Source organism: Paramisgurnus dabryanus, chromosome 17, assembly GCF_030506205.2.
Source record: "Paramisgurnus dabryanus chromosome 17, PD_genome_1.1, whole genome shotgun sequence".
NCBI classification, from domain to species: Eukaryota; Metazoa; Chordata; class Actinopteri; order Cypriniformes; family Cobitidae; genus Paramisgurnus; species Paramisgurnus dabryanus.
Window position 1 is genome coordinate 1,426,404 of NC_133353.1, and position 17,760 is coordinate 1,444,163.

Below are 17,760 nucleotides of genomic sequence, written 5' to 3' on the forward strand. Positions count from 1 at the left end.
GCAATTTCACCATTAGATGCTGCTAAAAAAAACTTACTGTACCTTAAAGGGACACTACACTTTTTTTTGAAAATATGCTCATTTTCCAGCTCCCCTAGAGTCAGAGGCGATTCTAGGGTCTATGGGGGCCCCAAGCAGAAAATTCCCTGTGTGCAAGAAGTGTGCAAAACTTCTATACAATGTCCTTTGCTTAACCCTTGTATTGTGTTTGATTTTTGTGACGATTTTGATGGACCGGGTCAAATTGACCCACATTGGATTCAATGCAATTCCTTAAATATCACATTATGAAAAACAAGAAGGAATTAGGGATGAACAAAACCGTTTTAGTATCAGTCTTTGTCACACATTACAAACATTTAAAATTAAAAAGTATGATTTTAAAAAAATGCATTTAACCACAATTTTTAACATGTTTGTTTTAACAAATGTTGCACAAAAACTGTTGCAACATTTAACATTTTAAATTTTAATTCAACATGTTTTTTTTAACATACCTATGTTTAAGACATCCTAAATGAACTATTTAATATTGCTTTGAAATGAAATGAAGCTTTTCTTTTTCTAAATAGGCTCATATTTTGTTCTTGAGGCTCATTGTACAAATTCAAGAAATCACTGTTTACATGATCTGCATACATGAAGCATGTGCTTTCTGACTTCTTGCATTTTACACAAATGGTGCTTATTTTGGTGTCATGTTTTATGGGGCACAGCTAGCATCACCTGTATTCACCTCTGGATTTTCTGTGGGTCTGAATTCATCAGCTATACATAGTATTTCATTTACATTGAAAATAGAAATGATAGTTTACATTTACTTTTCTGTGTCTGAGGAAGTCTTTATCAGTACAAAAAAAGTGGGAAAAGCTCACTTTTCCCTTTCTAGGGTAGTAAAACACCAAAATATATGCAATAAATGTATTTAATTTGTGTCTGTACAGTTGCCTTGGAACAAACAAATATGGGTCAAATTGACCCGCGAACATCAAAATCGTACCAAAAATCATTATTTGTGCTAAAAAAAAAAACACTTCAAAACACATCAGTGTATCCTAACTTTGCATGCATGTTCATGGCCCTAAATGAGAAAAAGTGACAAAATTTCTGGAAGAAAACTTTAACTTAAGTAGTATTTCATATAAATTGTAAATAGAAATTATAGCTCACTTTTACCATCTGTGTCTGTAAAAGTATTTTCAGTACTCAAAATAGTGAGGAGAAGCATTTTTACCCCCATTTTAGGGTAGGTAAACACTAATATAACAACAAACACTAAAAATATATATTTAATTTAAGTCTATACAGTTGCTTTGGCGCAAAACAAAATGCGGGTCAAATTGACCCGCGAACCTCAAAATCGTTACAAAATTGTTTTGGTACACTTCAAAACATATCAGCATGTCTAAACTTTGCATGCATGTTCATGGCCATAAATGAGAAAAAGTGACAAAATTTCTGGAAGAAAACTTTAACTTAAGTAGTATTTCATATAAATTGTAAATAGAAATTATAGCTCACTTTTACCATCTGTGTCTGTAAAAGTATTTTCAGTACTCAAAATAGTGAGGAGAAGCATTTTTACCCCCATTTTAGGGTAGGTAAACACCAATATAACAACAAACACTAAAAATATATATTTAATTTAGGTCTATACAGTTGCTTTGGCGCAAAACAAAATGCGGGTCAAATTGACCCGCGAACCTCAAAATCGTTACAAAATTGTTTTGGTACACTTCAAAACATATCAGCATGTCTAAACTTTGCATGCATGTTCATGGCCATAAATGAGAAAAAGTCACAAAATTTCAAGAATAGAATCACAGTTTAACTGGTTTATCCGACAGCTTAAAAATCAAAACGGGTCAAATTGACCCGGAACATAATATGAGGGTTAACCCACTATTCTACAGTGCAACAGTTATTGCGAAAGATACATATATACAAGTGTAATCTTCATCATACCTAACATTATTAACATGTTTGGAGGCATAAATGGCATAACATGTTTGGAAATAATGACAGCAGACAAATATTTTCTACATTATACAACGATAGCAATGATTAATAACTTATTTTTACAAGAATGTTTTCAGAAACCAGTCATTTTATGACTGCTATACTAAATAATCTCAGTAAAGTTACTGCTAACTGTTATGTAAGTTAGTGTCCTAGAGTTAAATATTAGTAAACTAAATATGAATTTCATATCTGAAAATACATAACAGTATAACACATACATCTGTTGATTTTCTCAGCAACAATGCAATTCTATAGACTTGACAAGAGGTTTTCCAGAGATTTGTTTGATAATGTTTGAGACCTGACAGGGTGAGGATGTAGTTTGTCTTACCTCCTTTAATGAACTCATCATCTCTCATTTCTTCTTCCCTTTCCCTGCTTTGCACAAAACATTTCTGATGTCCATCTACAGAAGCCAATAATGATCGAGTCAAAATAGGATTTGCATTGTTATTTAGAAACTTCCTTTAGTCTCGTCATGTTTTCATAAGCTAACTCACTCGCGTGGCGTCTTTTGAATGCGGTTGTGCGCGAATGAACGCAAAGACGCGCGCGGACATGAATATGTGCGTGTACGCGTCATTGCGACTGATTTGTAACTACATTGCATATAGATCCGTTTTTGCCGCGATTGTCTTTGTAAAGGATTGCACTAGTTAACTGCTGAAATTTAAACTTGAGATTTACACCGGGGCACACAAGATTTACACTTGGGCACGTGCCTGACTGGAGCTGGACCGGACACATTAAACCACATGTGGGTACGAGGCTGCTCACTTAGGGCCTTTTTGCGGTTAAATTGTTTTAAATCATTTGAGTGTTAGCATTTGCAAGCCTTTCAAACACGTGCAAATGATAAACTTTTCCTATTTAAATTTGCGTATTAATCTGGCAATCGCAAGCCAAACCGTGGGTCGTGATCCGTACGGATCAACTGCGACAGCACGACTGAATGATACAACGTCACCCATTCGCTACGTTCATTTTCGAAACTGGCAAGTTATCCACCTGGGTTGGATTTTGACTGGGCTAAGTCAATGTCAATCAACATTCCATCCAATCGGAATTTTGATATGCAGTCATGTTGAGTATCTATGTTCATCTACCGGGTGTAGCTGGCCATCCGAGAAACAAACTCGGGGGCCCTCTAGTGGCTCGGGGCTCCAAGCAGTTGCCTGCCTTGCCTGTTGACAAGGTGCGCCTCTGCCTAGAGTTAAGTTACATTTAAAGTAACAAGTAAAGTTACATTTGATTCTTACCGTTTTGGAATCCATTCAGCCGATCTCCGAGTCTGGCGCTACCACTTTAAGCATAGGTAAGCACAATCCATTGAATCTGATTAGACCATTAGCATTGCGCCTAAAAAATAACCAAAGTTTCAATATTTGTCCTATTTAAAACTTGACGTAGCAGCCGAAAATAGTCCCCTTAGTATCTTTCAATAGCAGGGGAGTATTTTCAGGCACTACGTTATATCATTGCGCTTCCTGCAGCCATTTTACAGCAGCAAAGTCCTTGATTATTACGGCAAATTGAGAGTATAGTTCCTAGCCATATCTGCCTAGAAAATCACAACTTTTAATTTTCCGTCACTCTTAGTACACGATGTAACTACAAAAGAGTCAAGTTTTATTTAGGAAAAATATTGAAACTTTTTGGTTATTTTTTTTAGGCGCGATGCTAATAGACTAATCAGATTCTATTAATTGTGCTAAGCTATGTTAAAAGTGACAGCGCCAGATCCGGAGATCGGCTGAATGGATTCCAAAATGGTAAGAATCAAATGTTTAACTCTAGGGGAGCTGAAAAAATAAAAGCATATTTTCAAAAAAAGTGCAGTGTCCCTTAAAAACAAGCTGGTGTTTATATGTTCTCATGATGAATTTAGCATGTCTCAAGATAATGATTCATCTTTTTACAACAAATGTAAATATGATTTTAAATGAAACCAAAGCATTGTTCTTGTAAACGGATTTAAATGATCATGTGTTGACTGTCGGATCACATAGTTTTATTTCATCTCAAATATCAAATGGTTTGTGCTCTCTATCATTAAAAACTTTCAGCCAAAGGCTACTACAGCTCACAAACATGCACGGCGTATGTATGCTTGTCAATGACGGCCACTACAATCTGCAAACCTTTGCAGAGTTTTCTGTACAAATTTGCGGGCACGGATTCTGTGCGGATTTGTCTATGAGGTAGGCTACTAATATGCACACTTCAGGTACAAAGTTATACTTTTTGTACGGGTACCAGTCCTGTGACAGCTTTGAGACTGAGAGTGTACCGTAAAGTCATTATAAATTATTACAAACATAGTGAGTTTGAAACTTGCTGGCTATTTTAACACTTTTAACAATGTAGCTAAATGATTTTTGCACTGCATATGCAAACATTAAGATCTGTTCTTATAAATCTTATTTATGGTTAGTTCATGTTGTTGTGACTCTTTAAATGTCTCGTTGCACACTGCTTCCCAAAGTTGTAATGCCATCTATTGAAAATTAAAGATCAACCTGCGTGTTTGTATTCCACCTGTCTTCCTTACATCTCCTGACAGAAATGTTATATTGTATTTGTCATAGATTTTTCTGAAAAGAATCCTCGCCCTTACAAGTTCAGTTTAATGCAGTGTATGATGAAATGCCCATGTAATGTTAACCTGGGTTAACAGCTTCAAATGAGCTATTAAATTGCTCATAGAGAGACAAATTTTGAGTGCTATTCAAGTGGGTCTTTACAAGAGACTTTCTTCTCTAATATGTTCTCAAGATATGTGAGAATACTACTAATTATAGCCTTCAGTAATGCAGCATAGCGGCTCTCAGCGGTAGCAGGATCTGGCTCACTCGCCTCACACTTAAGGAGATCTGTACATTAAGTGGAACAGTAGCCCTATAGTTATCAAATGTCTAAATTCATTTCTCTCACAATACTACTTTACTGCAGTCGTTTTGTTCCAAATGAATATTATACACCCATATACAGTTAGCATATTTTATAGCTTTTATTCTGTACACCTACATCTAAATTTCAAGTACATTTTCTTTGACACAGTGATACTTTTCACCACAGGTGAACAGGATGGTTTGTGTTTTCTTAAAACCAGCACCCACCAAGAGAGGTCACGGGTGGCATGTAGCTATTCACAGCGGCTTTGGTGCTTATCAATTTTCTTGTAATTGTAGTGTCGAGTTCACTTGCAATTTTCCTGTACACATTTTTATTCCATAACGTCTCGTCGTAATTCTTTGCAGCACAGAAGAAATGCGACAACAACGTTTTTTTTTGTGGTTACAGTGTGCCGAAGAAAAGATCAGTGCTGTAAGTGAAAATTTTGAGGCAATTACCTTGACAAGGACGTGATTTTATGACAATGTATGATCAATGCAGCTCTTTCACCACAAAAGCGATACTGCGCTCGTAATGATTTCTAGGTTTCAGGAATGAATCCCAATGAATAAGAGTTGCTTGAATGTAAATTCTACTTTCATTTCACTTTCTGAATAGAGAAGAAAACTTTATCGAACTTTAGGAAAGTAATTACTCTGTGAGTTTTATTTTAAAAGCTGATATGTTTGTATACACGGTGAGCTTTAAAAGTTTAAGATAAGTCTTGAAAAAAGAAAAAAAGGTATAAAATAAAGAGCAAATCATTACTGGCACTCTTTTCTTTGTTACTAATAATTAAACATATGCAAACTGTGTAATTAACTTTTTAGTTCAAAAGCTCATGATTCCTTGGTTTCATTAAGCATCAAAAATGTTTTTGCTACATTAGGGTTATGGTTAATCTCAGATTTTCCACAAATTTAAAATCAGTAAACGGTAAGCACCCTCAATACTATGAAAACTTGAACTCATATGGTCATGCTGATCATATAATTCATAATAAAAATCTATTTCTTCTTTTAGCATTTTACTAGTGTTTTCAAATATTTGAACTACTGTAAATCACGATTCATAATGTCCTGTTTTGAAGGAACACATTTTAACCCAATATTATTAGATGTTTAACATAAAAAGAGAGGGAATGAGAGCATATGAAAGTAAAAGAGTGAGAATAAATAAATATGAATATATATGAGCTGTGCATGCTTGATAAATCCAGCACAATATACTTTGACTTAACTTTTTCCACTATGTTAGCCTTCTTGCACAAAAAGGGTTTTATGGAGCAGTTATAAGCTTGGTGCTTTAGATATATGTGACCCTGGACCACAAAACCAGTTATAAGTCGCACAGTTATATTTGTAGCAATAGCCAACAATAAATTTTATGGGTCAAAATAATGGATTTTTCTTTTATGCCAAAAATTATGATATTAAATAAAGATCATGTTCCATTAAGATAATTGGCAATTTCCTACCATAAATATATCAAAACTTTCTTTTTGTGAATGGATGCACTTTATTTGGAAAACTTTTTAAATGATTTTCGATTTTGCACCCTCAGAAAGCTTACTTATCCAACTTTCATGTATGCGAAATGATGTATAAATCTCTATTATTATTATATATATATATATATATATATATATATATATATATATATATATATATATATATATATATATATATATATATATATATATATATATATATTATTAAAAAGTTAATTCTCCATTTAATGCAAAATCCGAAATCCGCAGTGTTATTTTGTCATCTTTTTCCCCTTTTTCCCAAAACGCAATAAACGCAGGTCCCATTTCTCTGCAGGATGCAATAAATCCACTGAAAAAATCATAGTGCACCATTTCACACATTGTAAACAATAATGGTGGCGCTTTGCAAACAAACGGAATCTTAGTTTTCCTCATCTACTTTGTATTTCGTGATCAACAAACAAACAAAAACAAAATATTATTTTTGATGGCATTGATAAACCTGTGGTGGTTTTCTGTGGCAGAGAAGAAACAATTTACGCGAGAGGCGTAAGGAAAAAATGCCGGCTGTTGCTTGTTCTCACACAACATCATCAAGCTTCTGTCATGCTAACACAATGACCCCAGGGGATCTTATGAAAAACTTTACATTATTTTATGCGATGTCAACAAAAATTGAGCAGGACCAAATTATAATAAATCTTTGAAAATCAAATTATGGATTTAAATTTTTTATGTTATTATAACCTAAAGATGCTATGAAAAGATTTGGAACAGAAAAAAGTGGTTTCTATCTTGTCACTTTCATGGTATAGAAAACATATTTTAGACAATATAATGTGGTCCATGGTCACATAAGAACTTTCAAATGCAGATTTATCTAAGAAAAATTTTAATATATATAGAATTAAATATAGAATAGAGAATGCAAGTAAAAGCTGAAACAAAGCAATAGAGAAATTGTCTCTAATCATGTAAATGACACCTGGGCCAAATGAAAATAACTTTTCCCATAATAACAGTGTGTTAAAGGTCAGTGCAATAGAATCAAGTAACTTAAACTTTATGAGAGAAAGAAGCACAATTTTTCCAACTATAAATGTCATCTCTCTGATCTTATGTATACTTGAGCTCAACCTTAAATTTAAAAAGATCAATAGTTTTATCAATAGTCACCTGCAAACCAGCTTTGCAATATGCTCTTTTATAGAGCTGTACAATGCATAACGTAAATAAAGCTGTTGTCATTTACTTTTTACAAAAAAATCCTACAGCTTCTCCTATTTTGATTAATTGATTGCCTAAAATGCTTGAATGCCTATAGAGTCTTGATCGAGGCCTGTGAAAAAGCCCAGATTGACAGCCTTTAAACACTTCAGTCTCTATCTCTCAGTAAAAAGACTGTTGAAACAACTGTGGCATTGACTTCTGCCATGTCCCTTTTTCTTTGTGCATTTGAAGTGCTATAAACAACAACGAGTCCACGTCGCTTGTATAATAGCCACAGTGTTACAAAGAGCCCAATGCTTTATCTTGACAGCGGAGGGAGAATCTTTTTGTCTGAGTGCTGTACTGACGTCTAGCACACATTGACTCGAAGTATCCGCTTTACTCTGAAGGAAAGCTGGTTCCTCTTGTGTTGCTCGTGGCTGCCATACATGGGATATAAAGGCTGAGTGAAATGGTCAGCTCTACACAAGTCTTTTAGCGTTATTTACATTATACTTTTACAAACAAGTTTTGCTAATACAGTACTGTGACACGTGACATTTTGGGCCAAAACAAAAGGTTAAAATGTGCTTTGTAGGGTGCAATCCATTTAAACTGAACAAAGTCGGTGGATTCAATTTAATGTTTCAATACAGTATGATAGTCACAAAAGCTTTTGCTTTTATAAATGGATAAGACATGTGATTTGATAGCATTATGGTTCGATGGGACACTACAAGGAGTGAATGACCAATAAGAGGATTTTGACATTTAATATAAAACTGTGACCCTTTTCAGAGATTAATACAAGCAAGGTGATTGTTGTACGTATAATGACAGCTGATGCATAACATTCATGGACTGTTTTTTATTAAGATTTCAGTGAAAGTGTAAGGGAGGGTGTAACCATTTCTTTGCAAAACATTTTTCCCTTCACTATTTTATTTTGAATGATTATGCATTGCAACAAACTTTTACAAGCATTTAGGGTCATAAAATCTGAAAAATAAAATAATTAACAAAAATGCTGTTTAAATTAAAATTTTTAAATATTCCAGTTTTTGACTTTGTTCTGTTTATGAAAAGCTAAAAAGGACAATTTACAAAAATTCTAATTATGACATTATTAGAACTAGATCACTAGTGATCACATGTGATCACATCATTATATTTTAAACTCACATTTCTGTCTTATACACATTTGGTAAGTCAAAGTATTCTGCGCTGTTCCAATCCTGTCCTCTAGGGGAGCCCTTCACTTTAGTAAATGTCTTCACTATATAAACCTCTGACACAGGACATTCATAGGTTCATCTTTCCAGACTTAATCACTGGACAATGTATAATCTTTTCCAATTTATAATCTGCAATGGTCATGATTACATTTCTGTCATCTGTAGTTATTGTACAACAGACACACAGAGCAAAGACACCCATATCATGTAGACTTGTTTTTATTTATATAAACTAATATGTGTAAAGTCTAGCAACCAAACCAAATAATTATAGAAACCTCATTTATGTCTCTTATATAAACTGAACAAAGATGTTTGCAATAGCTTTTTAAGTTCTGTCATTAAATTCATGATGTTATCTCTCTCAATTCATCCTCTCTCTCCCACCACCCCTTCCCCCTTTGGCTCAAGAATTTCCCCGGTGCGCACGTTTGCACACGCTTAAATAAATATATAAATGTATACCGTAAGCCGAGACAATCCCGTGTTGTCCTAAACAGGAGAACTCATCCATTGAAGCGTTAAATGCTGTTGTGAGGACAGCAGTGAGAGGAGAGGATAAGGGCCCTCGCCGCTCTCAAAGACAGGACTTGACAAGAGAGGGCAGTATGATGTCATTGACAAAGTGGACAAACTTTTAATCTTTGATTCCCTGCCAGTCGTTGGAGAGCTTTTGTTGGTGTCTGCTTGTGTTTGTAAGTGCCTGCGTGTACATCTGTATTAGCTGGGTGTTGGGTTTGAGCATAAAAATTCAGCGAAAGAAATGATATTATACACTGAAAAAAAATGATTCTTTCAAATTACTAAACTTTTTAAGGTAAGTGGTTGCAATCAATTTATTTAAGCTACATTTAAAAAAAAGTTTTTAATTTTATTTTTTTAATTTTACAATTATGTTGTTGTTTAAATGTAGCTTAAATAAATTGATTGCAAACACTTACCGCAAAAATTGAGTAAATTGAATGAATATTTTTTTCAGTGTAGTGAAAACTACAGACGAAATGCAAAATCATGGACTTAAGTTCAGATTAGGTATTTTTTTATTAAAATAATTGTGTAACTAACTTGCTCACCTTCATTTTCTATACACTGTCAAAAAAAAAGTACAAAGCTGTACCTTTTGTCGCTGGGGTGATACCCCAAGGTACCGTTTTGTACCTTTACAGGTATATAAACATAATACAATGTTGTACCTTTTGAGGTACATAACTGTTCCTTAAGGATCTATTTTGTACCTTTAAAGGTACAGTTAACTGTTTTTTACCCCTTAAATTTAACTGGTACAAAATTGTTCCTTATGGTACACAATTGCTCCTTAGGGCATAATATTGTACCCCATAAGGTACAACATTTCAATGTGTTGTATATCCATAAAGGTACAAAAAGGTACCTTTTAGGGTACCACCCCAGCGACAGAAAAAGGAACAATTTTGTACCTTTTTTTCTGACAGTGTAGAAATATCAAACGATATTTTACGATTTTAAAAACAAATAAAAAAGTAAGGAATTATTGAAGACGGCCCTTATAATGCACACCCAAGGTGGTAATGCGGCACGACACAAAACGGAGTGCTGTTACACCACAGGTGTGCATTATTTTCAATAATAAAACGGTTAGTTCCAATCCTTGATTCTGATTGGTCAATAGCTGTGCTTTATTCACGATAAAACACGGCTATGATAGCTTCACCCAATGGTTCTATTTATCACTGCGCCCTTAGCAACACCCTTAGCAACCACACTATCAGTTTGAGAACGGTTTGTTGTTTTTATTTGTGCTTTCATGCATATTCCACATTGGAACGTTGTTGTTCACGGCCAGGGACAATTTTTTCTAGCGAAAGGAATGCTTTTATTGATTTAACTTCATAAAAGTTGCATTAATATTTTTTCACTTTAATATTGTGTGGTAACCGTTTTATAAAAGCAATAAGGTACTCGAAGCAAGTGCTGTATGGTGAATAAGTAACAGAAATAAATTTGATATTTTTGGTCTAAAAACTAGACTTAATTTATCTTAATTTAAGAATTTTAAGATATTTTTACTGAAAACAAGACAAAAATATTAAATATCTTACTTAGTATTTTGTCTTGTTTTCAGTTGAAATATCAAAAAATTCTTAAATCAAGTTGTATTTCCTTGATGAGCAAAGTGACGTAAGAAAATAATTAAGCAAAATTATCTGCCAAAGGGGTGAGGAAATTTTGCTTAAATTAAGTTTTTAAGAAAAAATACATCTTATTTTAAGATTTTTTTCTCACCCCATCGGCAGATATTTTTGCTTGTTTTAATCACAAATTCACTTAAATTGTATATTTTTTGTTCAAAAACTAGTCTTATTTTCTTAGGTCATTTTGCTCATCAAGAGAAAGCATTTTAATGTAAGAATTTTTTGATATTTCAACAGAAGACAAGACAAAAATACTAAGTAAGAAAGTCATTTTTTCAGTGTATGCCGCACAGGTATTGCTTGATTTTTCAGAACATTTTAACCAATTGCTTTCAAAAAGTAGTGGGGACAAAATCACCCATTTCAAAAAGTGGTGGGGACATGTCCCCAGCGTCCCCAGTGTAAATGACACCTATGGTTATCACAAACATTGCCCTGGTGGTTATTTGAATACATTTTACAAGTTAAGTGTGCGTTTTACAGAAAAATAATAAACACCCGTTGAACATTTCTCAACTTATCAAAAAGCATCTGTCATGGTGTAATATATAAAATACAAACAACTAGCATCTAACTAAAGAAAAACTAGTCTTGGTATGGTCTCTCTCTCTCTCTCTCTCTCTATCTCTCTCTCTCTCTCTCTCTCTCTCTCTCTAAATAAGTGACTGGTTGCACAATGGCAGTGATGTTGTTATTGGATCTTGTTGCCAAACCTCAATGCCAGCTTGTTCTCATTGGCACTAAGCATTTTTCAGATTTTATTAGGTGAAAACTCATTTAAAAATGGAGAATTATGTCAGAGGACTTGATTCCTGATAAAGCAATAAAGCAATCAAATGCCAAAGGTTTTTTTTGTCACTATGAAGTATAGTACAGGCCAGATGCATCGCTCTCCCTGTGGGTTTGCCTTTTTCTCAGACTTTTCCTGTACCTGTGAGTGTTGATGTTTTGTAGCTTGACCTGACAGAAAGAGCGAGTGTGGGCCGTATAAAGACTGCTTGACACCTTCTGCTGAGTAATGTCTGATGCAAATATAATAATAAATCCACTAACTCGCTTTACATTCTGCTGATGCCTGAGGAATCTACAAAATCGTTTGCAGATACTCGCTTGTGCAATGAGAGTTTGCAAATCCGAACGGTTGCAAATCCGTGATGTTTTTATTAAGTTGATTTTTCTGGATTAATCTGTTAGCAGGGTGTTTTTTTCAAGAAGGAGAAAACAGTACAGACTGGAGCAGATAGTATATTTGTAAATAAACCTCTGTGTTAGACCAAACATGTCTAAATTGCTAAAAATATCTAATTGTAGTTACTTGTTGATTATCTTGAGTTTATGATAAATGGTGTGTGTAAACATCAATGATACTGAACTATGAATTTAAGTCGGACTTCATTTTTAGAAGTGTGCCACGCGTCTACATCATCTTGCTGTATTTATAAATGATTTAATTTTTATGTGATTACCTATTCATAACCATGTTGAGTTGATTTTTGATGTTCATTATCATGACAGGATTTTACTTACATCTATGCAATATGCAATTCCACTCACTATCTATTCTGTTAGAAATTGTTTTAGCTCAAACAAGACCTGCGAGAGGGCCTGAGGTAATACATCATAATGCTCTTAAAATAGCCATCAGCAGTGGGCGAGGGCCAAATTAAACAATGTTCATTGTCCGTGAACAGAAACTCGCTCTCAACTCGACCCTAAAATGCCTCGTGAACTGTGTATGGTTAATTGAATTCAGTATTCCTGCTTTTCTAAGGGGAAAAAGAAAGAACTGTACGAATTTATGTTGATGCAAAGCCCAAATTATTTTTTGGAGCTAAATTTTTAGAAACGTCTCTTAGCAAAGGGATTTCGGAAATCATAATCCGACTTAAGTTAAGAGTATTCTTCCCTAATTCAGGAAATATATGAACACTATATCTTCAATTAAGAGGATTGAAAGATAAGTGTGGAAATGGGAATTGAGTGAAAATTGGATGTTTCGGAGCTAATCTGCAGTTTGAGAGCAGGTTGAGGACTATGAAACAGATTATGCGAGCGCACACCTTAGATATCGCATACCTGGAGTGCTTTCTTCATGCATGCGTCCCAGAAACCTCTCTGTCCTGGTGATATAGGGCACCGAATGTGCTGATGTGATTCAAATTATTTCCACAAATTAACATACACATGCAAATGAGAATTTAATTATATGCGAAATGCATTTTGATGAAATACTCCAAACGTCATGATTCTAATCTTTACAAAACTTTTAATTAATTTTGCTAGTTAAACCTCATCAACACTTCCAATGGAGCTTAATTAGAATCCAGCCTCCCCCTTATAATTTAAAGCAGGAAAATCAAAAATTAACCATTGTTATCACATATGTAATGCTACCAGTAAGAAAGATGGAGTCGTTGATAAATTAGCAGGGTCTTGATTTTCGCTTGCCAGTGAAATAATAGTGCTAATTGGCAGATACGGCAATATTGATTAAATGATGCTAACAACACTCATTTCATTAAGTCATTCTGATACCATAATTCAGATCACTCTTTTTTGTGTATCTCATCGCCTCGGGATTAACGGTTTCAGTACGACCCAAGCCTGAGAACTAATGGCCAGTATAAACACCCAAATTAAGCTCTGATGATCACTTCAAAGGGACCTTTCTCACGCACATCATAAAAGTTTGAAATTATTGCACGGTGTGAGTTTCCCACAGTACATTTAGCGGTCTTCCTTGGGCGTGGACGGATATTAAAACGTGCGCACCTGAATTGTGGGGTCTGTAGGGGTATCTTTTCTTTTATCGTGGTGGGAGCAGGTAACGCAAAGATTTTTAAGATCGTCTTTTCAAAGCCTGCAAACTTTCCTTCTCTCAAGTGGAAGTCCACTAAAGAGTCTAAGGAGGCTTATGGGGGATAATTCCTTCCGAGGTGCTAGAGGTGAGATAACCAATTACACATGATCACTTTTGACTTCTCTAATCTCCTGCTTCTATCACTGGATTTCACTCATATGAACCCACAAACCTCGTCCCCTTCAAATCAGACATTTCACCCTTTGTTATTCTAATATTCCTGCTTGACTTCAGCACTTCAGTTGAGGAGTTAAGTATCGTCCCAACGGAAAGAGGTTTCTACGGATCGCTGAGAAATTTGACCTGTGGCACTGACAGTTTGCTCACCTTAGCTTTTTTTGTTCCGACTTCTGTCCATTATACTGAATGAGCAATCTGCTTGTATACTATTAAAATGTATGCTGTATTTCTGGATTTGGAGGAATTATGGTTTTTGGGATGCCATAATTTTACCCATTAGAACATTTCTCAATTATGAGATTTCTTTCAAGGGCACCTATTATTTTACATTTCCTTTGATGTTTAAGTGTGTATTAGTAGGTAGGCCTACATGTTAACAATATGCAAATGGTACATACCCTAAAATAAACGATGATGCAAGTCTCCAACAAATCTCTTGGACTACAACAAACACACACATTATAGGATTTTGTATGTTAACTCCTTATAGCATTGCATTGTGAGCGAATCTTTCAAACATGGTAAGGAGCGTCACATTTCCTGCTGACATCAGAGGTATTCAGGCCAATCACAACGTACAGATTAGCTGGCCAATCAGGGACACAGAGCTTTTTAAATCGATGAGTTTTATACAAAATCCCTGCAATTCAGGAAGGCAGTATATCTGGAGTTACAAAAATGTACGGTATGTGGAAATAATGTGTTTTTTAACCATAAACCACGTGAACATATTGTATTATAACAAATATAAAAAGATTATCTTTTTCCGCTAAAATAATCTCACTTTTGCATTCTCAAACTGTGGTCAGAGTTACCAAAATACACAATCTAAAATATTTTGTGAAGTTCCGCATCTAGCATGATATTAATTAGTAATATTACTTTTAGTTTGTTGTTAAGATATTAAAATTTAAAATTTCCATTATGAAAAATTAATCTCATTTTGCCATTTTCAGCGTAACATCAGATATTCTTTCACAATCCTAAACCTTCAACATCTTGTTTCACGTAAACTTTCTCTCCACTTTACCCGTTCTTATCTATCTATGCAGTATAATAATGTAATCTCTGTGTTTGTGTGAATGGGGAACCTTGAGGCAGTCCAAATGTAATAACATTATAGTATTAAAATGTTCACTTGTTCACTGCATATTCGAGATTCTCTTACTTGATTTGCTTGCTCTGTTTTGCATTTTTTTTATACTATACTGACATCAGGTAGGACATAAAATGAATGGAATTATGACCAAATTTTTTGTTGTATTTAAAACAAATGGTCAAAAAGTGGTTCTAAGCTGTTACTGGGGCGATACCCTTTTAACTCATTCCCCGCCAGCCATTTTTTAAAAAGTTGATTGCCAGCATTTTTGGATTTTCACAAAAGTTTCACAAAATGCCTTTGAGGAAAAATTTCTTCTGTAAATATATAAACATACAGATATGTGAAAGAACAGACCCTCTGCTTTCAAACAAACAATAAACAAACAAAACGGGGGAAAAAAATCATCCTATCTATATTTTTCCATTTAGTTAGTTATTAGTTACATAGAAATTAGTTATTAATGCACTGAATTATTATTGAACGGTGGATGTGTGAAACACAATTTCGTTTTTATGTACAACATGAGAATGACAAATAAAGAATCAATCAATCAATTTTTCTCTGCATATAAACTCTTAAATATGGGTATTTTTCTTTAAAAATGTATAATTTTTTTAGCAAAATCTGAAATAATTACATTTTTGTTTAGAATTTTGCTAAAGATCAAATTCAGAATGATTATCAAACATAAACAGAGTTTAAAATTAGAAAATAACGTTTTGGCTTCAGTGTTTCAAAAATGGACAGTGGATAATCGCGGTATTGCAGATTAACATAACAATTCATCAGGAACACTTTTTTGTGCAATTTTTTTCTCTTAATTGATGAGATAACTTATCAATGGCGGGTAAAGAGTTAAAAAGGTCCTGATATTTACCATTTAGGTATAGAAATCCATACATTTGGTACCAATGTACCTTGGAGGTATTTTTTTTACCAATATGCATTTCTGAAATACTAATATGAACACTCAAGGTGCAATGGTGTACTTTTTGAAAGGGTACCGCCCCAGTGACAGCTAGCAACCATTTTTGACCATTTTTTACAGTAAAGCTAACCCTTTTGTCAATTCCGATTACTAGAAAACAGAAGTTAGTGTTTCATGTAATCTAGGCCAGTCAGAAACTTCATGGATAGAATTTGTGATAAAGTCAGTTCAAATACTTTGGCTCATATAGAAACACAGATGTTCCAAACCTGTCAAAATTATAGCCCTTAGGTTATGGCCAAGCACTGACTTTAAAGTGCACCTATTTCATTGCTAAAAACAATGTTATTTTGTGTGTTTGCATGATTTAAAAAAAAAACACATTATTTTCAATAAACCATACATGTTCCAAATATACTGTCTTCCTGAAACGCTCTGATTTTGTACAAAACTTATCGATTTGAAAAGCGCTGTGTCCCTGATTGGTCAACTAATCTGTATGTTGTGATTGGCCTGAATACCTCTGACATCAGCCGGAAATGTGATGCTTCTTACCATGTTTGAAAGATTTGGTTACAATGCAATAGGGGTGACCCCGAATAGTCGAAGATTCGATGCATCGACAGGAGAAGCCTGATTTGACTACCAATCTCATAGTCGAATCGTCGCAGATGTGTTATGAAATGAGGATCATTTAATTTTGGCCGTATGGGTGCACACATTATCTGATTTCACATATAACAGCTTTCTCAAAATATATTAATATACTGCATATTATGATAATGCTGCAAATAATATGTGAAGTAGCAGCTTTCAATAAATATTTTTAAAATGCGTTAATAAATCCAACAACCCCTGTGACCGGGCTTCACGTCCATAAGAGGTTTCTATGTTAATAAAGCCTTACCTCTTTGTTTCGACATTTAAAAGACAAATCTGGCAAATTAAACTATGACTTTCGTTCTTTTAATAATTTCTATATTTTATTTTATTTATAAATCACTTTGGGTTATCTGATTTAACTATTTGGCTTGTGTTTTGTTTCCGTGCACTTGAGGCATTTTGCATATTTGTTCTGCACTTTGTTTCTTCTGACCTTATTAAAAAAATTGTATTTATTATAAACGTAAATTACGATCTAATTTAAGTATGTAAATTTTGGATAGCTTTTCGTTGTATGGATGTTGCGCTATTGCGTGCTGGCCATGCTTGCGCATGTAATTTAGCCGAACGGGCTAGGTGTTCTGCGTCTCATATTTAGAAGTTCATCAAACTAAACATTAAAAAACGGATGTTTTTCGACGAGTATAAGTTTTTAAAATGTATTTAAAACAGAGTGGTTATATTGTCTATCTTAAAGTTAAACTACAAAACCGTTTTTTTTTATTTCGGTGATGAAACGGAAACATCTGCACCGAACCTATTTCTGCCTGACACGAATGTCTTTCTTGTGATTTAATATTATGGTCAGTCAGTGTTCACTTTCAAATGATTGCAAAGAGATTCCTGAAATAAATAATATCATCCGGTCTTTCTGTATCTAAAGTGAATACAGAGATGATCAAAGTCAAAGCAAGCAAGCAGGTATTTCTGTGCTAAATAATAACGCGTAGTGTCTATAAAATCATTAATTTCAGTGTTTTTCTTGTTATAAATTAAAGTTTAA